The sequence below is a fragment of the Anser brachyrhynchus genome (genome assembly GCF_964034855.1).
Source record: "Anser brachyrhynchus genome assembly, chromosome: 3".
NCBI lineage: Eukaryota > Metazoa > Chordata > Aves > Anseriformes > Anatidae > Anser > Anser brachyrhynchus.
Genome location: NC_137696.1, coordinates 85,522,964 through 85,546,474, shown reverse-complemented (window position 1 = coordinate 85,546,474; position 23,511 = coordinate 85,522,964). Strand labels below are relative to the sequence as shown.

Genomic DNA, 23,511 nt, shown 5'->3' with positions numbered 1-23,511 from the left:
TCTAGTGGGTGGCAACCCTGCCCATGGTAGGGGGGTTGGAACTAGATGATTTTTAAGGATCCTTCCAACCCGAGTCATTCTATGAGTCTATTATTCTATGATTATTTTTATATATATATATATATTTATATTTTCCTCCAACCATTTCAGTGGAGACTCACTAGTTTAGAATGTCAATGGTCAGTGAACCATTCTCATGTTGAACCTTTGCCTTAGGAGACTGACAACCAGAGGGTTAATTAACTTTGGCAGACATTTGTGTACTTCCCTTTTTTTTTTTTTTTTAAAGCAGTGAAGAAGAACTAAGATAATACTATTCAAATTTTAGCAATAAACATACTTAATGGAGTTTTAAATGGTATTTAAATTATGTCTAAGTAGATCTCTAAACTCATTTAGCAACCAAATGACTACTAATGCTTTAGATAAAAAGACTGCTGTACTGGGTAATGATCTTTGAAAGGAAACTAATATGGGTCAATAGAAAATTCTCTATCATATTAGTTAACAATTTATGTTTTATTTTATCTTAAACATTTTGAGGGTGGACTGTTTATTGTGTTCTTTCTTTGTCCAGCAATAGAAGCTGCAGGAAAAAAAAATACTGTGTAGACTTCATAGCAAGGAACTTTGTACTGCTAATTATGATTCTAGCAGGAAAAAAAAACATGCACAGGTGTTTTCAGGAGTCTCATTTCCTTAAATGATTCACTAGAAATAAAAAATTATTAATAATAATGTTGTGGATGGACTCATGAAGCTGGGGATGATGTTAACACTTGCTCTGTGTAAATGTTTCTGTAAGGAACACAAGGTACATTGTCTGGGTTTTGGGCAATCACAATTTATTTATTTATTTATTTATTTATTTATTTATTGCGTACCTTCCAGAATAATAGCAGAAATAAAAGCTCAGAAAATTGACCATAGATACTTTATTAAGATAGGAACATGTGAAACTTTTTTACCAGTTTCATCCACCTGTCTAGATAATACACTAGATGTAATTCTATTCGACTAGCTTTATCTATCTGGAAATTAGTTATTCAAAACTTCACCTAATACTAGCTATTTAAAACAGCTATTTGAATCTAAATCAGAGCTAGATGATACGGTTTTTCTGCATAGTCAGTAGAAATCTAGCCAACACTCTCACTTATATTTAGTATGTAACTCTTCTCACATTAAGACAGAAACACAGGCTTGGTCAGATATATTCTAAACTAAACTATTAGCAGGTAGAGATTTCTCTCTAGTGAGTTTAAAGGAAAGCTTGATGACTGCTTTAAACTTGATGCCTGATTTCTCTGTGAAGATGAATTCCACAGCAGGGGGTGTCTGTTTACACAACAGACAGAAACATCCCACTAGTTCCATTGTAAATGCTAAAAAAGACAGAAAACAAATTAGCTGGTAAACTAGAGAAGAGAATATACTAATTAGCACATGGTTCAGTATAAACCTAAATGACAGATAGAGTAACACAAAAACATTTTTGCTTAAATAGCAAAAAAATTACCACATCATCACCATTACAACAGATTCAAAGCAGATACTAATGATTAACCTTTTTAAGTGTTCCTTTGTTCAGCTTTGTATCACTTTGTTAGGCTGCTGTTTAAAAACATCCAGAGAGAGCACTCTCATCGCTATTGTTAGAAAAGTGCATATATTTAGTTGGCTCTCTTTTTATACCATACAGCCTTCATAATTGCATCTTCAAACATGGTAACTATGGTTGCAAACAGCAGGTTAAACATTTCAGTCATGACCTTTGCTTGTTATCTTCTACTAAATTTGTTGCATGACCAGGAAATTTCTGTGTATGCTTTTTCTACCTTTTACTTTCCTCACCCTCACACCCCTGCATCCTGTCTGCCAGAAAGGAGGAACAATAACATGCCTTTACACAACTGTATGTATGATCATTTGCATTGTCTCCTTTTCCCTACTCTCCTTTATATACAAACACTTAAATAGGCTTTTGTTCATCTTAATTAGTTACCATACTAAGAAACTCACCATGAAAAGATCAGTTTTACATTTGTGTTTGCATTTACTGTGAAAAACAATGTAGGCTGATAATGTTCTCCAGATGATACTTTCCATCATCATGTCATTTGATATTTAGAAAGGGATAGATATATATGTGGTGGCGTGTATTAAGGGAAGTTATTGTGAATATAATACAGGCAAAACATTTTTAAAAGTACAAAAGAACAAGCAGCAGAACATGTCTGTAAAGCAGCAGTGAGTCCTAATGCAATAAGATAAAGAAATTTAGAAGTGTTGTGAAGGGATTTGCTGATGGAACAGTAACATTCCTGACTATAGGGATACAGATAGAGCACAGTTTTCCCTGTAGGGAGTGGCCAGGTGAGAGCGCTGCAATCTACAGCAGTCCCCAAGCACATAGATGTGAACTGAATTGCAGCAGGACGAGGTGAAGCATGCTGTTGGCATCAGGACTTCAGTATGAAGTGCTAAGTAAATGGGCAAACATTGTCAACAAATATGAGCAAAATAGACCTGCGTTGTAGAGGACGTGCTCCCACGCCCCAGGTGAAGGGATGAAGGGAGCAATTTAACTTTTTTTTTTTTTTTTTCTGTTTTGTATCACAAAGGATATGTGTTACTAAAGTAAGAAAACTGTAGAAGTCATGGCCAAAGAAGAGAAAAGGTTGTATCTGAAGTTTGTGTGGACACAGGACAGAAAGAGAATTTTTTGAGAGGTAACAAAATTCACACTGAAAACCCAGATGAAGAACACTATCTGATTACACTTGCAAACTGCTAACAGTGATGTTTCTTGAGAACACAACCTGAAACAGCAAGACGATGTCACAACAAACATTCCCCAGAGTGCTGAGTCTCCTCTTTGCTGTCTGCATTTGGTGTCAGGAATGTGCTGAAAATCAAACAGTGAACAGAGACACTAAAGCTGTTTTTGGCCGGAATGCTTGGATGTTTATAACTTATGCATATTTTTAAAAGTGTGGTCAAAACATGAAGCACAGCAGTACAGCTCAGCCATATGTGTGGTCATGAAGTTGGAAATATGGATGCTTTGTTGTATCCTTTGCAAGGCAATTTTACTCTGCTGCTTTTGTTGTTAGCCCTACCAGCTCACATACTCTTGCTACAGGCCGTCACTTTTGACCTGTAGTTTCAGAGATGCCAGGTAGAATCCTGCTCTGCTGAAAGCAGGACCTTTGATTTCCGTGGCTTTGTCTAAATTGGTTGACCAAGGAATACTTCTCCATGCCAAATGGAGTTGCATGTGCTGGCTGCATGCTGAACATTTGTGCCAGTAAGGACACACCAGGAATGCTACCAGACCTTCCTTTCTTTTGTCTTGTGTTTGTTTTTTCTTTTTTTTTTTTTTAATAAATTCTATTTGTGGGGGCCAGGAAGGAGCCACTGCACCCCCTGGCCAGGACTGATTCTCTGCTTGGTCTGGATGTGATCAACAGGGTTAAAATTTTGCCATGGGATTAAATCTTCTCAGTGCAGTCTTGTGTCTGTCTCCAGTGTGCATGCACATACATACTTGCTTTGTCTGAATATTTCATATGTAATTTTTTAGTCTTTTTTTAATTCACACACAGAAAATAACAGTTTTCTATTAAAAAAAAAAAAAAAAAAAGTCCATAAGCTCATAAGCTTTCCTCCTAGGAGAAGGAAGTGAAAAAAATAAAACAAAATGGCATTTAATGGCACCAGAACCTCACTTACCCCTAAGTGCCACTTCTTTTACATCTGGGTCAATGTGTAACTTCTTTGATCAGATACATGACATGCTCACTGCATATTGTTTCAGCAGAAAGACCCACACTGTACCTAAAAGCAAGAATAGGCCAGAATATAAAGATAGATGGATAAACTGGAGGATATTTTCAGACTTATAAGTCTGAACGGGAAATGAGAAAAGTCAAAACAGAGCTTGTGAAATGATGTAAAGACAGTGATGTAAACACATTTTTCACATCTTTTACAAGGTGCAAGACTGAAAAGTACAGGAGTATATTGTAGCTATAATGCTTTGGCCCAGCAGAGGCAGCTCAGTACAGGATTTTCCAAAGTAAGGGGCCCATAAAAACTAAGCTTCGGAATCAGAAAAAGGAATGGTCACATATTAGAGGAGTGAGAAAGCATGCATGCTTAGATCCACCTGGAAAAGATCGAAAATGCTGCCCCTACCATGTAAAGTTAGGTACTCTTTTCAAAAAGGACAGAGGGAGTTAAGAAATACTTTGTTAGTACAATAGTTGTAAAAGATTCTAAAAATTTTCTTCTAACAGTGAATAAATCGTTTTTGTGCATTATATGCCATGATGATCACTATTTATTATTATTGTTTCCACTCAGGAAAGCTAAATGTATTGGAACAGATTCCTCCAGCTGTGTTTGGCTTGCTTGAATTGTTGGACAGGTCTGAAAAGAAACTGGAAGCTGGCTGCTGTTGCCAGTTCAAGATTTCCCCTGAGGTGAGAAGAAAGAAAAACCTTGGAAAAGACAACATAGTTGCTTTTTCAGCTCTTACACTTTCGTGTCAGTTCAACCATTATGTAAGGAGTAACAAAAGACTTGCCTGCTCTCACTTGCACAATGATGAGGGCACCTACAGTTTAAGAGCTAAGGAGTCAGTTCCTGAGGACTCAACAGGGTCCTTAATAGATTTCTTTAATCAGTCATTATCTCATGAGGATCAAACATATTAAACGCAAAAAGGTAGAACTGAAAGATTAAATTAGGACATGTACAAAGCAATGGGGAAAATAAGAATTATTTCAATCCTGACCATTTCTAAGATTATATGGTTTTACTTTAATAAAAGCATAATATTTGTGAAATCAAATAGAGCACATGCATTTAAAATAGGGAGTCTTATATAAAGTTGATCCATACTGCAAGAGAACTAAGGAAAAAAAAAAAAAAGTTGACCACTGCTTGTGGCAGTCACCATTGCCACAATGGTGCCACCATTGTGGCAGTCACCATTAATGTCCTTTTAAAAATGTCTTTGTAGATTTTTAAACAATGATATCAGACTAGAGATAGAATTAGCATTAAATACGGATACAACAGAAATGAGACCTGTATCAACTCCCCAGATATCTCATCTACCTCTTATTTGCATAGGTTTTCCTTTATATAGGGAAAAAAAAATATCTTACCATATCACACTGCAGTCCTTTAATAATATTATTATATCTTTTAAAGAAAATTAAAATTTATTTATGTCAAATTAAGTCAGTCTTCAAAAACTTAGGCAAATATGCTTTTCTTGAAAGACAGATTGTAGGGATTTGAAAATACTGCTAAGTTTCTTTGTGAAGGAAAATATGTAGTGCTGCAGTATAGGATTTCAGTACTTTCAATGTAATAGAAAGAGCCCCTCTTAATAATTATGTTGTTTTCAATGACCAAAAACCCAATGAGAGAACATATATCTAGGAGTTGATCTGAGCCCAAGAATGCAACTGATTTCCATTCATCTGTTTAAATACTTAGCAAAAATGTGATTAACTGCCCGTGAATTGTATCTATAAATGTCTATAGATCAATACACCTTATTTGAGACAGTCTTAGATTAAAATTGTAAGGATTTTTGGTAGGTATTTATGTTTTTTAAATTGTAAATTTTTATGAAATAACCCCCATCTTATCATAACTATGTCTAAGTAGAAAATAATATGGCAGAAGCAAAGGTTGGTGATTCATCATGGACAATAAAATTTTAAAGCCAGGCATTGTCAAATTGTCATTGTGTTTCAGAGAATTTTCCTCTGGAATTATGTCAAAAATGTAAACATTGAGAAGATGATAGGCAAAGTTATCAGTACCTTTTCCTTTTCTGCATTTCCAACATAGTTTTTACAGAAGTGCTTGGCTGTTACAAACAGGGAAAGAGGTGAGCTCTCTTCTGTATCATAGGAAGAGGAATTTTGCAAGCATTTAAACTGAATTTTTAATAAAACATTTGGTGGGAATGGCATGTCATCTCCCTCTGGAGGAAATAAAAATGCTCTTGTTTGGTTTGGATTTCCAGTACTCTGATTTTCTTTCACAAACTACTAATTAGGGTTTCACAGATCCAGAAGGTTAGTGTTTCACTGCAGTGTGAGCTCAGATGAATACTTTAGTAAGTCATTGTCTATGAAGTCATGCAATGCAAGCTTCATTTTAATATGATACATCAAGTAAGTGATCAGATCCTGCTCAGATTTCAATTTCAAATTTTAATTATTTTTTTTTTAAAGAGTAAAAACAACAGTCAATTTGTTCTAATTCACTGTTTCATTATTTGAACCAGAGGTGCTCCCTCAAAATTACTGTTTAGAATCAAAGGACAGAAAAATGAGTTCTTTCTGCCACTGTTTATCAGGCAAATGAAAACTGTGAATGCTCAGTGGCATACCGGCTCTGCTCCTGTGTGCACCTCAGGTACTGAATAAGCAAGAGGTGGACCACACAAGCCTTTCAAGGCTTGAGCTGAGTGATTGCCAGTACCTTATAAAGCTTAATATAATATGTCTCATTTGATAATCAGAGCTCAGTTAAAATATGTGCCAATCTGGTGAGAAATGAATAAAGCTGACGCAAAACCTATTTCAAGTGGGTATATCCAATACTAAATGTCACATTTTACTGGTTGACACACATTTATCACTTCATTTCACAGTACAGTAAACAACTCATAAGTCACTGGCTAATTTGATTGACAGTAGCCTTGGGCATTCATCAGCAATCATGTAGTATACTGCATCAAGTCAGATTTTAGGGTAATTGACTTCAACAATATGAAAAAAAAATAAAATCCTATAGTCTGTTCAAAATGAAAGGAAAAGGGGAAATCAAAAATGAGAGAACAATAAATTATAGAAATTTCTCATTTGAGTAAGTAACAGCTTTAATAGCTTTCTCTAAGTACTGAGTACACTCAATTGAACATCTGCTTTCCAGCTGCGTATATTGATATATTACCAGAGTTTTATTCTCTCCTACTTTAAATATATCCATAAGTTTTTCAGGGCTCCACTACCTGACTTTCTGACAATGCCTTGATTGTGAAAGATATAAAAATGTCAAAAATTCTGTAGCCCATTTTATGCCCAGGATATTATTTTTCAATTGAATCCAAAGACAGATGTCTATGAACAATTAAACCATTCTCCAATCACACCTTGTTCCAGCTGGGATCATAGAATTAAAAGGAAATAAAACATCATGATTCACTTATTGCTGGAGTACCTAGTGTTTCCTGTGCTGCTGATAGATTCTTATTAAACAATTCTGTCAATGGAAAACGAATATTGTCCGCTGCTTGAACTTCTAAAGTTAGTTCTTTGTTATTAAATTTGATTTTCTTCTCTTATAATAATTCATACACTTAGTGACTGGCTTCAGAAATTCCCATTAGATGGAGATTATGTTATCTAAAGCTTACTAAATCCCATGTCAGGTCTCAGGGAGTTTAGCTGTAAAGCAAAACACTAAAAAAGATCTGTAGTGAAAAAGGGAACTTACTAATAAATATATATATAGATATACATATACATATATATGTGTATATCCCAGTGTCTGTTCTATTAAAAAAGATGTTGAAAATGCTTCTTTCTTTCCTCTCAACTTAATATAAGGTTAGCTTTCTCAACTCCCTTTTTCACTGTTTCTTGCATGGCAACCACACAACTCAGAGTTATGTCTTTAAAAGGGACCATATAATGTGCATATGAACGAAATATCATCAGTATGTTTATGTTTTAGTGATTCACAACAGCCATATTCTCATTCATATGGGAAGCATTTGATTTCCAGACTGTGCCCAGAAAGGTTGTTAATAAAATATTTCTGCACTTTGTAGATAGACAGTTTATGATCTTAGGTTATGTATTCTGAAAGAAATATGCACTCTTATTATTTTCCCTGGACATGATAGAACAGACACAAGCATACTTAGTTTCAAAAAGCTAATATAAAATTGAAATAGAAATTTGCTGATTGATTTGTTTAATTTTATTAAATGACACCAAAGAAACATGATTGTGTCTTTCAGAAACATTAGAGATTAAGAGGATACATTAAAGTGTGTAAATTAAATCTATCTTAGTCCTGGTAAGTTTTTTGAAAAGATTGACATGTATTAAACTCCTGACTGTGGAAACTGCAATCTAGTGAGAAGTCATTTCCCTTAAAACCTTGAGATTCACAAAGCATTAAAGGAGGTGATTGAAAGATAAATCCAAAAGGCAGAAAGTTGGCACTACTGATTTACATGACTTATCTGCATTTCTGAGTGCCATTGTAAACCTGTATTAGGTGCACTGGTGTACATTACACACTTCTTGCATATGTCTGTGCACACTTGACTTGGAAAAAAATCCAGGGTCAGCTTCTGCTCACATGCCCCAGCCAAACAAATCCTTTAAGCATGTGCTTAAATTCAGCAGAGGAATAATATCATCGATATCAATGAAACTCCCCACATGTTTAAATGATTTAAATGTTCACAGGTTCAGGGAAGTTTTATTTAGGATTTATTCTGTTGTAATAGTAACCACTAACATGACTTTTACTTTCTTTCCCATCTGCCCACTGTTTATAGTAGAGAAGAGACTTTAGGGGCAGGCAACTATCCTTTTTCTTTAAAAACAACTGACTTGCAGAACAAAGGGCTGCTGAACACACAAGTCTTGCTTCAGGCTGGAAGCATAACCAGCGAACTTGGCTTAGGTATAGGTTTATACAACAGCAATAATCCCTTGTGTCCTCTTCCTCACTCTCTCTCTCTCTCTTTTTTTTTTTTTTTTTAATCTAACAAAACTTATGCACACAGCATCAAGTGTGTCTAAAACCCTAAAACCAAAAATAACATAAATACATTAATTGACTAAATTTATGAGAAAAAGATGGTCAAACATCTGTCTGGCAAAGAGAGATGCTGAAATAGCACTTCGCAGAAAATTAGATTCTATATACATTTAGTATCATCTTTTCTATAGAGGTTATTAGAGGAGTTAACACACACACACATAGTATCTGAAACAGACATTTCAGAAAGAAAAAATCCCAACTTTCTTCATATTAACAACAGTTGCAACTTTTTTTCTTTTTTCTTTTTTCTTGTTTCTTTTTTCTTTTTTCTTTTTCCCTTTGAGTTAAAGAAAAGACTGTGAAGGAAAACCCTTTTGGAACCTAATCTTTTTATTCTTTCTACCCACCTTTTTTCCTCACCTGGGTCCAGCTAGGAGTAAGCTGCTTAGCATTCATAATGCTGCTTGATAAAAAACAGTCAAATTCAAATGAGGAACATTCTTATGGTATTGAATACATCTACCTAGAGGTCCATGCATTTATTATGGCTTATGTAGAGGGGGTAGTATTTAGACAGAGAGAAATTTAGCAAAACATCAACAATCACATAACATGTCAGAAAAGATATTTTTAGAATTCCTGAGATTTTGACATGTTAAACTTCAGACCCCACTTCAGCTCCAGCAATTCACCTGCAGTCAAGGCTTGAGAAATTGAAACTGGATACTCCACTATGTAAAAAGTTGTTTTCTGTTGATATAACATACCTAAAATCTACTAAATGTGGAATAAATTTTATGGGCTGATGTAGAATAGGATGATTTTTTGTGCAAATGCTTATTCTTTTCTCCTGATTTTTTTTGTCGTGGTGAAAAGTCACATGATATTTGTTTTATTTTCTTCAACCCATTTTGTTATCTTTTGGACTTTTGTTGTTGTTGCTAATTATCTCAAAAAATAAATACTGATATATGCTTAAAAATCAAGACCTTTATAAGACTTACAAATACTAAAATTTCCACAATGCATCTAGGATCTTCCTGTTCCAAAGATATACTGATTACTTTGTGTTTTACACAATATAATTTGAGGCAGACGGATTGGTAGGTTTGAGCCCTAAATTGCCCTAAGCTACCTCTGCAGTGGAGGATTTTCATCTCAGCCAGAGAAATTCCCCCATAGATTCACGGAGAGCTTAGATGTACTCACTTTTCCCTTGGTGCTATCTAAGTCCCTGCTTTGGTTGTAACATAATGGTAAGGTGGTAAGCTTAAAGTCTTCACCAAAGTGCCAGTACAAAGCAGAATCTTGCTGTCTTATTTTGCAAAATCTGTATCTTCTCTGTATTTATTGAATCTTAAATAAAAAGATCCTCCCTCTGGATTAAGATGCTCAAAATCTTCTAAATCAGCTTCACTAAATGTTGTGGGTCAGAATGGACAAGATTTGCCAAGAAATCATTCTTGCTGTTGGCTTGGATTACTGACAAACTGCAATTTGGGGAAAAAAAAAAGAAAAAAAAAAAGAAAAGAAAAGAAAAAAAGAATTTAATAAATTGTTTTTGTTTTAACATCTGAAATCAGAATAGTGACAAACTAATTAGCATTCAAGGTATTCTGAGGTAGGAAAATGTTGCTGCAGGAGTGAGAGTGAACAGTATGAAAGATTTACACTTACACCTGGGAAAGTCACAGCAGACTGGATGAGCTCCAGCAGGTAAGATACCACTGCATAGGAATGGCAAGTAATTGTACGTCACAAGATCAAAGGAGTGCCTGAAATGTTAGAGGAAATTACTACACGAGTTTGGAAGAAAGGTTTGCTCCCTTATGCAAAGCGTGCTCTGACTGTTGTATGGGGCCACTGCATGTCTGTGGAGAATAGTCAGACTTATTAATGTCACTGATAAGCACTGGCCTTGGGCAAGGGGGCAGTTGAGTAGCTTGCTTCTGCTTATCTCTTACACAAACTTTGTGGATGGCTGTCCACAGGCTTTGGTATGAGAGGTTGCCAAACGAGGGAGTTTGGCGGTGGCAGGACAGTCTTGTTTTGTCAGCAGAACAGAATCTTGAAGGCCGTGGCGCCCAGAGTGAAATCTTTTGCTTGTAGAATGAATATTAAATGATAATGAGCTTAATGCTCATTAATGCATGTCAGTACATGCTAAACATGTAAGGCTATAGTACTCAACTCTCCACCCAAATCATGCTAAATGTCACCCCAGGGCAGGGAACAGATAAGAGTAGGATATAAAAGGAAAAGAAGAGTGTAGAAAAAGTGTTAGTGTTAGGAAAAAGAGTTAGTGTTAGAATTAGTTAGATGAAGTGACAGAAAAGTTAGAAAAGGGTGGAGCAGAAAGAAGAGATTGGAGACCTGGAAGAGGCAGTCGACGGGCTGTGTTCCTTCTCCTCCACAAAGACAGGGACACCTCCTTGGTAAGCTCTGTGCCTTCACCTTTTGGTGAGGAATACCCAGGATAGCATTTTACTAGCACTATTATCATATATTAGTGCTATTGTTGTAACTGTATTTATAAATGACAATTTTGAATCTGTTATGTCTGTTGCCTTATTAAACACTTTCAACTTTATGAAACTATCTCAGTGAAAGTCCCTGAAAGGGCTCTGAAACAGGTGAACATTTGACTCTGGTAAGTACCCTTTAACACAACAATGTCCTAAGGGAGAACATTAGTAAAAATGTCAGGAGGGTATTGCCAAGGAGATTATGAAATCACGCTGAATTTAGGCATATGAGAGAGGCTGACAATGTGAGGTTTCAAACCAGAGACTAAGTGAAACTCCCACAAGAGCTGAAAGTTAAAAAAAACAAACAAACAAACAAACAAATCAAAAGTGATTTGTGTAGCCATAGGAAGAGTTTTATTTTGTCAAGAAGTTCCAGGTTTGGATCTCACCATCAAAGCAGCTTCTTGTAATGTGTAAAGGAGGATGTAGTTTATTCTCCTGCTGATTTTTTTTTTTTCAAAGTAAAATTGTATTTGTTTAAGATATCTGTTTCACGATCCATTGATTCAGTAGTCATAGAGTTTTTCCAAAGAGAGTTTTTCAAAAATGTTAAATACATGTGTTAAAAGAAAGTAACTTCTTTCTACCCTGAGATAATTTAAATGGTGATTAAACTGCCTTCAACCTCTCTTTAGATGTTAAATTTAGGGTCTTCAGTGAAAGCCAAATAATAAAATCTTCTTGCCTCCAAAGGCTGGAGTTTGCCAGGAAATTTATCCAGATGGGTGAGCAGGAACTTTAATAAAAATAGAATACTGACTTTAGGATTTGGAGTTTTGAAAGTCCTTGAGATTAGTCTCTCTCGGTTTCCCTTGAAATTAAAGATGGCAACAGAATTGATTTCAGTGAGAATGTAGTGAGCTTAACCAAGAGCAAATCTGCAAATCCCACTCTATGAACATCTAAATCAGAGAGATTAAGTTACAAAAAGCGTTTGTAAGGTTCTTTTTTAGCTTTCTTCCCATGGAGCTTTACCCTAATGAAACAAACAAGCATTTTGAGGGGATGAATTTGCAAAAGAAAAAAAAAAGTCTCATTTTCTGTTCTGCAGATTAGTCACATACTCTAAATTCACCTTCTACATAGTGATTGTATATGTAAATACATAGATAGGACACAGTTATGTGTGTGTAAGGTCATGTGCACAAACTCACTGGAAAAGAAGATGGTAATCATGCACTCTAATGAACTTCTGTTGTTTGTAGAGAAGATACAGATAACAATAATGATAAAAAAAAATCTGCCTGTTAATTTATTTTTTTGATCCAAAATATGAAGAGTAATTACTAAGTGGGCCATATTCCTCCATGAGTTACTTTCATGATGACAGAAGTCAATGGCTTAGTTATCATAGGTAATTTAAAATATTTTGAAACCTAAAGTTTCCCCATACTTTGTATCATAATATGTAGGGCATTCAGATGAGAAACTTCGAACTAAAACTTGGTTTGGGAGTGTGCTGAACTGTGAGGACACACTGGCTCTTGCCTTCAGGGGAAAATAATGGGCACGGACTTATTTTATTTATTGATATAGGTTACATTTCCTTCTAGAACTGTAAACTGTTTAATAAACTGCCTGTGACCACAAAACCTCTAGTTCAAGGTATTTTTACATAAAGGGGATCTATAGCTACCATGTTAAATTCTGTCATATTTTGTTGATGGAAAGGCTTAAGAAGAAGCCTAGATTTAACTTACTGTCTCTCTAAATGCTTCTATGAAGTTGCAGATCACTTGAAGACCTTACTTGTACTTTTTTTCTTTTTATTATCCTTCTTGCTTATGAGGACAAAATGTAAATGCAGGAACAAAATAAGCTTTTTTTTTTTTTTTTTTTTTTCTCCAGCCACACTTTTTCCCTTTGTCTCAAATAATATTTCTAAATTTAAGAGCAGCATTCTCTGTTTTGGCAGTGGCATCATTCTTAGAGTTTCTGCTTCATCTGCCTTGTAATATCTGCCTTTATACCTTTCCTAAACTTGTTTTCAGTTTCCATTTCTAACTTGCATTTGTTTTCTCTTTTCATAATATACAGGTTCAAAATGAAAAAATATACTCCAAAAGAAAGACTCTGAAACCTTATGGAGTAACACTACGAAAAAATAGGTTTTCATGTCCTAGAAGAAAATAAATCTGCCTTCTTCCTTTCCTTCAAGAAATAAAATTAGCCTGTATTAGATAGCACTTACTTTGGTAGTTTTTTATTTAAGCAAAGTAGGTGTATTCTAGTTATGTCACAATGGAAATGGACTTTGCTGCAACTTATAAATTTCTGACATTATGAGTCATGTTCATTAATTGCATAGATTTCTACAGTTCAGACAACCATACTTTTTAATTTGCTAGAAATAAGAAATTACACTTTTGTCTGTTACCACTTTCTCATTTACATTATATCTGGCTCTTTATCCTGGTAAGAATGTTTTGAAGCAGGGTTTATAGTAAGTTTTTATTTCCTTAGAAATGAAAACACAAAATAGGACTAAAGGGAGGAGCCCAAGGTAGAAAAGGAACATTAGCATGAACAGTTAAATTTGCCCACCACTAGTCATGTAACTTAGGAAAAAAGAGAAACAAATACTTAAAAATGGAAATGTCAAAAAAAATGCTAAATGGCATTTTCAGTTAACTTTTATTAACTGAGAGTACAAGTTGGTCTCCAGCAGAGTCTTTAGTTTTACATTAAATATATATATATATATATAAATGAAGAAGTATAAATGACAATTTGTCATAAAATTCTAGTGCTTGCAGTATATCAGATCATGGGTAAAGGAGCTGTGTTATATAATTACCCCAGAGCAGTCAATAAAGAATTTAAGGAAATACTTTCAATCTCCCTCATTCTTAAAACTTCACTCCCTGAAATTTTAAGATAGGTAACTGGCAATCTTTTGTGCTGTGATTTTTCAAAGCAAGTACAATCACCATGGAAAACACATTCTCTCAGGCCTTTCAGTTGTTTACAGAGTCAACAGATTTGTGTAATGCAAGGAAACATTCTTTTGCATTTTAGTAGTTTTAATGTCTACATTGTTCATCTGCTTAGCTTGTTAAAGTCTCCTTTTCCTTGGCAAGCCTTCCCAACAGAACTAAAACGTAGATAAAGAAGGCATGAATGAATACAGAAAGGTTCATTAGGAGCACGTGAACATATTTTCATTTGAGATAAATGCAAAATACAAAATGTTTTTCATTTCTGTCCCAATTATAGTAAAATCTTAGACAATCCACGACAAGATTTCTCATACTTACTTTTTTTTTTTCTTCTTCTCCAATTTACAAGGTGTTTGTTTACAAATACCAGCCATAGAAGCTGTTGTTTCTAACTGTGCTTTCACATCTCTGTTCACACATCCAAGACCATAAAAACAAAACAAAACAAACAAACAAAACCCTCTATAAACAGAAGAAATTGTTTAATGCGACAGTAGTTATAAAACAATACCAACAATTTAACCTATAACTCTTATCAGTCCTTGAATGTCCTATGCAACATTTTTCAAGGCAATCAGACATTCCATTTTAAATCCTAATATACTTTAAAATTAAAGAAGAACCATCTAAACTTTTCCTCGTTGCCCTAGTTCTCAACTAAAGACACAGAGTAAATTAAATATTTCTTTATCCTTTTCCCTACAAAGTGCCAAAAAAGTTTTTTAAACTTTTTGAACTCCTGTGAACACCTCCATAACCCTTACCCAATTCACTTCAAATATGGTCAAAAATCTTAAAACAGTATTAGCCGTGACTTGCCAAGTTTGAGGTCAACATTCTTTTAGTTGCAATCATCACTCCAAAATAAAATGTAATTAAGCAGAGTTATATAAATACAAAGCAGAGTTAAATACAAAGTATTCTGATCTGGCCCTATGCATAATGTGTTATACCTGTGCTGTATGTATATTTTAAAAGACAGCTGTGACAACATGAAATGTATCTGGTATTTTTAGATCTGCCTACTTCTTCTTTTCTTCAAGGAAAACACCTTTCTACCCCTTCTGAGATCATAATTTCCATATTTAACATGCACAATATCACCTCCTGCTTTAGGTAATTACATGATAGAGTTCCTGAAAACCTCGTCCCCCTTATTAAAGCTTAGAATATCTTCCAGCCATAGTTTTGTTAAGTGTTCTCTGCCTGCAGAGTCTTGATGACATAATTCAGACCTGTATGCAAGACCCTCACCTTAGGCCAATTACATTCTAATTGCATGACATTATGGTTTCTTGGAAAAAGAGAAGTAAAGCATTCCATGTTACATATTTTGATAGTTTGAGGGGGAGGTTGGGGTAGGGAGGTGTGGTGGTTTTACCCTGCTGGGCAGCTGAACTCCACCACAACAACTCCCCCTCCTCAAAGGGAAAGGGGTAGAAAACACAAGGAAAGGGGCTAAAGGGTTGAGATAAAGAAAGGTAGATCCCTCACTAATTGCTGTCATGGGCAAAACAGAACTGATTCTCACTCCTTTTTCTCTCAGCTGCTGTCATGCTGCAGTTCCCTTTGGATATGGCTGGAGCGGGCTCTGATCTGTCATGGGACAGCTCCTGGGCTCTGCTCACAGAAGCTAAACCTGCAGCCCCCTGCTACCAAGCCCTTCCCACATAAACCCAATACAATATGATGAGAGCATTTCTAAGAATACAAACTAGTAAAAATAATGTATTATGACTAACCTTTTCACCTTTTCTTCTTAGTAAGTACTTTTTGTTTTGCTAAAATATGTGACCACTCTAAAAAAACAAACTTATTTTGTCCCTGCATTTACAACACTTTATCCTCATAAGCAAGAAGGATAATTAAAAGAAAAAAAAAAAAAAAGAGGAAAAAGAAGAGAAAAACATCCAAACTTTTTTAATGGAAAACCCAATATTTTGATATTTCCCCCTCTAAACCTCTTGTAATTCCTTATCTGAAAATATTGATGACAGTATCTCCTATCATGTGTTTAGAAGCAAAGTAAATAACTACTGTGATATCAGTAAAAATATACCACATAGCTACATACCATTTATTGTGAGAAAAATAAATGATATACATTTTTCATAACATATTAAAAACAAATCCAAACAAGATTCTGATGGTCTCATTATTTATGAGACAGATTTTTTTCTCTACCATTAATTATCTAAAATGTAGATGTCTAGTTTAAGTTCATCATATAGACCCCACTCTATATCTTGTCAGTGAAAAAAACAGTCACCTTTAGAGAGTAGTTCATCCTTACTGGTATGTTAGGCAGCAATCTTGACTGAGAACAAATAACACAGAAAAAAGAAATCTGTATTGAATATATAAGAAACAGATATTAGTAAAATCACGTTCACTTTTATTAGGGTTTTTCCGTATAATTTTAGTTTGAATCTTGCTTCAGCAATAAAAGTTTACAAAGCCAAACACTGTATGTATAATCTATATTTCTTCAACCCATTATCCTACCTGAACTGTCATTCAGCTTTATTACAGTTAAAATTAAGAACACACATTACATTAAATTTTCCTTTTTTTTTTTTTTTTTTTTTTTAATCACTGGATGCTGTATTATTTAACATCATATTTGAAGTTTTGGAACAGGTGATATTTTATATTTTCTTGATTGTGGGACAAAAATATTGCTTTCACTGAAAGAGGCACTTCTTATTCTTCAGTTTTTAATTACATTATCAATCACATTTTTTTTGACATATCTTATTCTTAATGGATATTTGAAAGTAGTTCACTGAGGATTCTTTATTATTTTTTTCTTTGCTGTGCTTCTTTCTTATACCAAAGAGAAATCTCAGGCTAGAGTGGGTTTGTATCATACCAGTTGCTAAATGTGCCAAGTTAAAGCAATCTTCACATAAGATTGCTGTACTTTTTGAGGGAAGTGAGTTATATAAATAACAGAAGGGAAAATCAAACGGGAATGAAAATTGTTATTACAATAAGATCCTAGGGCAACATGGTTTGCTACCTGATGGTTACTGAAGTTACCTTTAAGGTAACTACTAGAGTGGTTGATATCTTGCATGAAGAATAAAAACAAACAAACAAAAAAAAAAACAACCAACCAACAACAAAAACACACCAACACCTCTAATGAGTGTACATAGAGAAGAAAGAGTTGAATTAATTAAGGAAATATTCCTATATAATAAATGTTTAGAAAAAAATATGACTGTGAGGTAGGAGTATAAGATCACTGACAAATTGTCAGTAGCCTGATATGAGTCAGAAAGAAGGGAGGAAGAAGAGACAGAACTGAATACTAGGAGCTACTTCAAGTTCACATGATGAATTAAAGCAAATTCCTGGTGGAATCTGTAAATTCAGTAATTAATTCAGAATGACGGGGGCTGGGGGCTGGAGAGGGAGGGGGGAAATGGGTTGGAAGGATGCTGAAATATCCAGAATTTGAACTGGAACTGGGGAATGTGCTAGGAAAAAATAGTGAAGACATCAATGACTGTAAGTAATGGCAAGTGTCTGAATTAGGTCTTTACAGTGTGTGTCTGTGAATTGATTAGAGACAAGTCTAATAGAGTGTGGGTCTGTGAATAGATTAGAGACAAGTCTAATATAGAGTTGCTGTATGATGTTGCCTATGCAACAGGTATGCAAAATGGAAAGCATGATACTCAAATCTTGAAAAGCACTCAAATTAATGTGTTAATAATTTATGAAGACTTTTTATCACAATGAAATATAGCAAAGCAATCAGAAAGCTCTGGTTCAGTAATGACACAGGATGGAGAAAATCCAGTGTGTAAGGTCCTCAGGTTCACACTAATCCTAGATGATCATCTAGGATTAGGATCATGACTTCTGGCTGGCTGGAGACTTGTTAAAGGTTTTCTTTACACTCCTGTTTGTACTTGCCTGTTCATTAGGCAGTGTTTCTTTTTAAGTACATATTTAAAGCAGGGAGAAGGTTTGGGTTTGAAATATTATATATCATATGCCTAATACTTTCATTATGTACATTTCTAAATAAAGATAAGTACCCAAACAATAAGATTCAGAACTAAGTCATTAATTTTGTTTTCTGTATTATAGTTTATTGCTGGATTTTAAGAGTTCACTAAATTTTCTAAAAATATTAAGGGACCAATTCAGTTGTCCAAATATCATCTACAGTCATTGTAAGTGCTGCAAGATAACCAAGACATAAGCATGAAGTTCTTATGCTTTTATTATGAATAAAACTACATCATTTCCATTTTTTTTATTTATTTTTTTTTTAGTCTAAGATAAATGAACATTATGTTATACAAAGCATGTTTTTGTTGTAGAGCAGGTTTTCCTACTAATTTGATTGTTAAGTGGAAATAGTTGACCTAAAGTTAGATAAATTATTGTTTAGTGGAACAGAAAAATTCTAGCTTATAAAATGTTGAGTAGAGAAACAAGAATGTGCTGACATGTCTAGGTTTCTACTAATATTATAAGTGCTGAGTGGGTAATGAGAACAAAATAAAATTGTGACCATCATTAAAAAATGCATATCCAATACTCCATGGATCTGCAGGGTCTTGCTACTGTCCACTGTCTCAAAAAGAAGGTGCTGCAGTGCCATTTTGAAGTATCATTTACTGAAGTTTTAATAGAATTCACTGTATCAGAACATCTTCGATTTTTTTTTTCATAGTTTCAAATGCATTCTTTTTTAGCACCCATCCTTCATGCTCCCCTGAAATCCATAATCTAAAAGAGGTTGACTTTATTTTTAACTGACATTTGAAAGTGGCAAAGCTTCTTCTACAAATTGCTTGTCACTTAAAATAGATTGTTGCTACTCTGTCATCAAGAGATAATGCAGGATATAATTAGTCCTTTTCAAAATTTTATGCCTTTAAATACAAAAATTATACACATTAGGCATGCCTCTCAAAAAAATATGATGTATCAATGCATGCAAATCACCATGTCTTTATAAATATTTCCTTAGGAAGCAGAACATCTTATTAATACAGAACCAACCAGAAAACACTGATCAACTTTTCACAGGGTCAAATTTTCAGTCATCCCAAATTTTCAGGTAAAATTTGGAAAGATAAAATATTAAATGCAGTCAAAATATTAAAAAAATAAAACTTGAAAAACTGTTAAAAAATGTAACTGCTCAGGATTATTTAAATTTACTAAGATCAAAATTTACTTATTATGAAAAAGAGGAAACTTATTTTCTGCAAAAAGATAATAAATATATTATTTATCAAGAAGTTTTTTAAAGTGTGTTTCAATTCAAATTCAAACTTCTAATATATGAGAAAACCTATTGGTTCTGTGTAGATACATTCCTTTTAAAAAGGGGAAAAAAAGATTTTTTTAAATATTGAATTTATTTTTTACATTTTTTTTTTTACAATCTATGTTTACATAATAGGTTTGAGCGAGATATTGAACATAAATTTAGTTACAGGAGAACAATGTCCATAACTCATTCAGCATTCCGTTACCGCTTGTTTCTTGTACCCTGCCTTTCTAGCAATCAAGGTTTTCATTCAAACCATTAACTGCATCACAAGTTTATAAATGAATTATAGAAAAAATATATATTGCAACATACATGAAAAAATACATTTTTATACTATTTTGCAGCTCATATCTTCCAGCTGTACATTCATTTCAATTATAAACACCACTCTATATAAATATATATGTATATACGTATGTATGTCTCCAATATCCCCTAAAGCGCAAGCACTGGTATCTGTCTATGACCACTTTTTGCAGCTGACACCTTTTCATAAAAAGAGAAATACACTGTAAAGTGAGCTGATCCTAAAAGGACAACTAAAAAGACCAACAAATAGGACCTTCAGCTTGCACATTTTAAGATTCTGACAGAATGACCTCTGTTTCTGCCACTTCATAACTTTTACATCAGAGTTGTCACAAAAATAGCAGAAAAATATTGTCATGATAATATCTGGGTCCTGGTTCTGTAATGAGATATTTATCCTTATTTCTGTGAAGTTCCAGAGGTGTTTTTTTAGGGCTAGACACATTTCATTTATTATGAAAAATCTAAAAGTCAATTACCTAGACAAAACTATGGGTTCTGGATACTGTCTCTAGAGGGGGAAAGGCTCCACTGAAATTTAATTCATTTCAACAGCTTCAGAACATGGTGAATCCCAACGTAAAGACTAGCTTAAACATACAGAACTCATGTTAGTTTTGGATATCACACTTTCCAAAGTTAAGTCCCATCATAAGAGATTCCTTGAGGTAAATCACAGATTGGATGTTCATGACTGAACTTGTAGATAAATGCACACCCCCTTTGTTCAGCTGACTGGACAGTTATTTCAATCACAAGGTGAGAGCTTTGAACCGACAGAAGAAAAAAAAAAATAAAAATCACATGGTATACTACTAATAAGAATGGAGATACCAGGAAGTTTTCAAAATTTAGAAACTTGTAGCACTAAAGCCCTATGAACTGAATGTTTTGTAGTTTATTGACTCTCTTGTTTTCATTCTGCCTCATACGTTATCAATATTATAAACAGAGAAGAAAACGCATCTATGATGAAGAATGTCCCCCCAAGATCTGAAAACCTTTGTCACCTTTGTAATTAAAGACACATGTAAAGGTAACTTTTTAAAAAATCCATGTTTTTGAAACTACTAGGATTGTAATTAGAATAAAGAAATTCTGAACCTTAAGATTTTAATCTGGTTTCTGATTTGCAGATATAAGATATACTGTGACTTCACTATTTCCTGTACTCAACAATATGTAAACATTTTAAAATACCCCTTTACTTTTTGTTTTAAGATACAGAATCATTCTCTCCTTTTCACTGTGTTGACTGAAGGAGGAGTCCCAAGATATGTCCCAGGAGAAATCCTTTGTGAAGCTGGGGACATTGCAATGTACGTGGATTGGCTTGCACATGGACATTGCAATGAAGTGGACTTCCCTCACAGAATCACAGAATGGCCGAGATTGGAAGGGACCTCTGAAGATCATCCAGTCCAACCCCCCTGCCGAGCGGGATCACCTAGAGCACATTGCACAGGATGGCATGCAGGCAGCGTTTGAATATCTCCAGAGAAGGAGACTCCACTCTCTGGGTAACTTGTTCCAGTGCTCTGCCACCCTCACAGTAACAAAGTGCCCTCTCATATTCAGCCAGAACCTTCTGTGCTTCAGTTTGTGCCCATTGCCTCTTGTCCTGTAGCTGGGCACAACTGGAAAGAGACCGGCTCCATCCTCTTGACACCCTCCCCTCAGATATTTATATATACATTAATGAGGTCTCCCCTCAGTCTTCTCTTTTCCAGGCTAAACAGGTCCAGCTCTCTCAGCCTGCCCTCATACTACAGGTGCTCCAGACCTCTAATCGTCTTTGTAGCCCTCCTCTGAACTTGCTCCTGTAGTTCTATGTCCCTCTTGTACTGGGGAGCCCAGAACTGGACACAATACTCACATTACCGTTCCAAAGTAAGTAGGTTCTAGCTGAAACCAAAGATTCTATCTTCAGTCCTGCAAGTGTGCACAAAGTCAAAGTCAAAAGGATCTGGCTTTGCTTGCATCAGGGCAAGTTCAGGTGAATTATGTGAAGAGTATTTACATATTCAGCCTTTCTGGAGTCACTAGTGTTCATCTGCATATACATGTAGGTAAACCTGTAGGTCATCTGCATATACCTGTAGGTCAAAGAACAGACTGAAGAGGTTAAATTGTACCTAAATCAGAATGAAATACATGGCTCTGTAGAAAACTCAAATGGATAAAACAAACTATGCATCCATTTGTTCATAGCACGCCTCTCCCAGATGAGCAGAGTGGTGAAAACAGGCTTCATAGCCAGAACAAGTGTTGTCCATTGATGTACATAATAAATCATCAGTCTAGAGAATTTGTCAATAACATACTGCCCTAAACATCCATGTTTGTTGTATTAGGTTCATGTTGTTGCAACTAGATGAGTTCTCAATGAAGACAGAATGAAAAAAAAAAAAAAAAAAAAGAAAAATAGTGTAGCTTAAAGTAGCAGCAGATCAGTTTGTAAAATCTGTACATTTTATCTCCATTTCTTTTTCAGAGCAGTTTGGCAAACTAAAGGCCATTTTCAAGAACAAAGAACACTAGTATGTACTCAGTATGATTCTTAAAAATCTAGATGGATATTGGGAATATTCTTTTAACCAAGTCAGACCACCCATGTTGCTCCCAAATACATGACCAACTTCAACAATGACTATGATGCAGCTCAACCAGGTAAAAGTCGGGACTAAATGTTAAATGCAATCATGTAGGAGGGTAGCTGAACTGGATGTTTCATGTATGTCAAATTTGTTTCTTCGTTGATATTTAAAATCTCTTCCATTTAGGCTTTGTTCTCCTGGGTGGTCTTACCATGTGTTTGTATACTGTTTACATTGTCTTTGGTGGCACTATGAAACAAATGAAAATTATCAATAACCACCCAAGAAAAATGATGAGTTAAGCAACATGACAGAAGAGTGCATTTCCAAGGATGTATATGCTAGACAGAAGGGGACTTCAGTGATTCTTATTACCCAAGAGAAAGCTAATATTTATTCAGAAATAAGAAGCTGTAGCCATCCTGCTGCCCTTTTATCTGTAAGGGCCGTTTATCTCTATGGCCCTAAATTCAAATCTATTTACTACTGGATATTTTCTACCATGATACCTACTGCAATACATGTATATCTATATAGAAAATAGATAACATCATTCAATTATCTCTTTCAAATCCAAAATATAAAACTAGGATGTATTTAACATAGCAGTCTATTCAGTAAAAAAAAAAAAAAAAAAAAAAAGGGTTATTTCACAAAGAAGTCTGTATGTAAATGATTCCTGGGTGATAAATAAGGTACTTTTCTGACTTTTTCTGACGCAGCCAATTCTCCCGTTTCTTTTCTTTTCTCTTTTCTTTCTTTTCTTTTCTTTTCTTTTCTTTTCTTTTCTTTTCTTTTCTTTTCTTTTCTTTTCTTTTCTTTTCTTTTCTTTTCTTTTCTTTTCTTTTCTTTTCTTTTCTTTTCTTTTCTTTTCTTTTCTTTTCTTTTCTTTTCTTTTCTTTTCTTTTCTTTTCTTTTCTTTTCTTTTCTTTTCTTTTCTTTTCTTTCTTTTCTTTTCTTTTTCTCTTCTCTTCTCTTCTCTTCTCTTCTCTTCTCTTCTCTTCTCTTCTCTTCTC

At 34.5% G+C, this 23,511-nt stretch overlaps 1 long non-coding RNA gene across 2 annotated transcripts; it reads left to right on the top strand.

Moving 5' to 3' along the window:
• Positions 1-10,252: 10,252 nt before the first annotated feature.
• LOC308192396 lies at positions 10,253-23,086 on the top strand. Of its 2 annotated transcripts, XR_013948774.1 has the most exons (4): positions 10,253-11,252; positions 20,851-20,934; positions 21,120-21,418; positions 22,393-23,086. It is a non-coding gene; the product is annotated as an uncharacterized lncRNA (long non-coding RNA). The 2 variants fall into 2 exon arrangements; XR_013948775.1 differs by lacking the exon at positions 22,393-23,086 and having other exon boundaries at positions 21,120-21,776.
• The last annotated feature ends 425 nt before the right edge of the window (positions 23,087-23,511 follow it).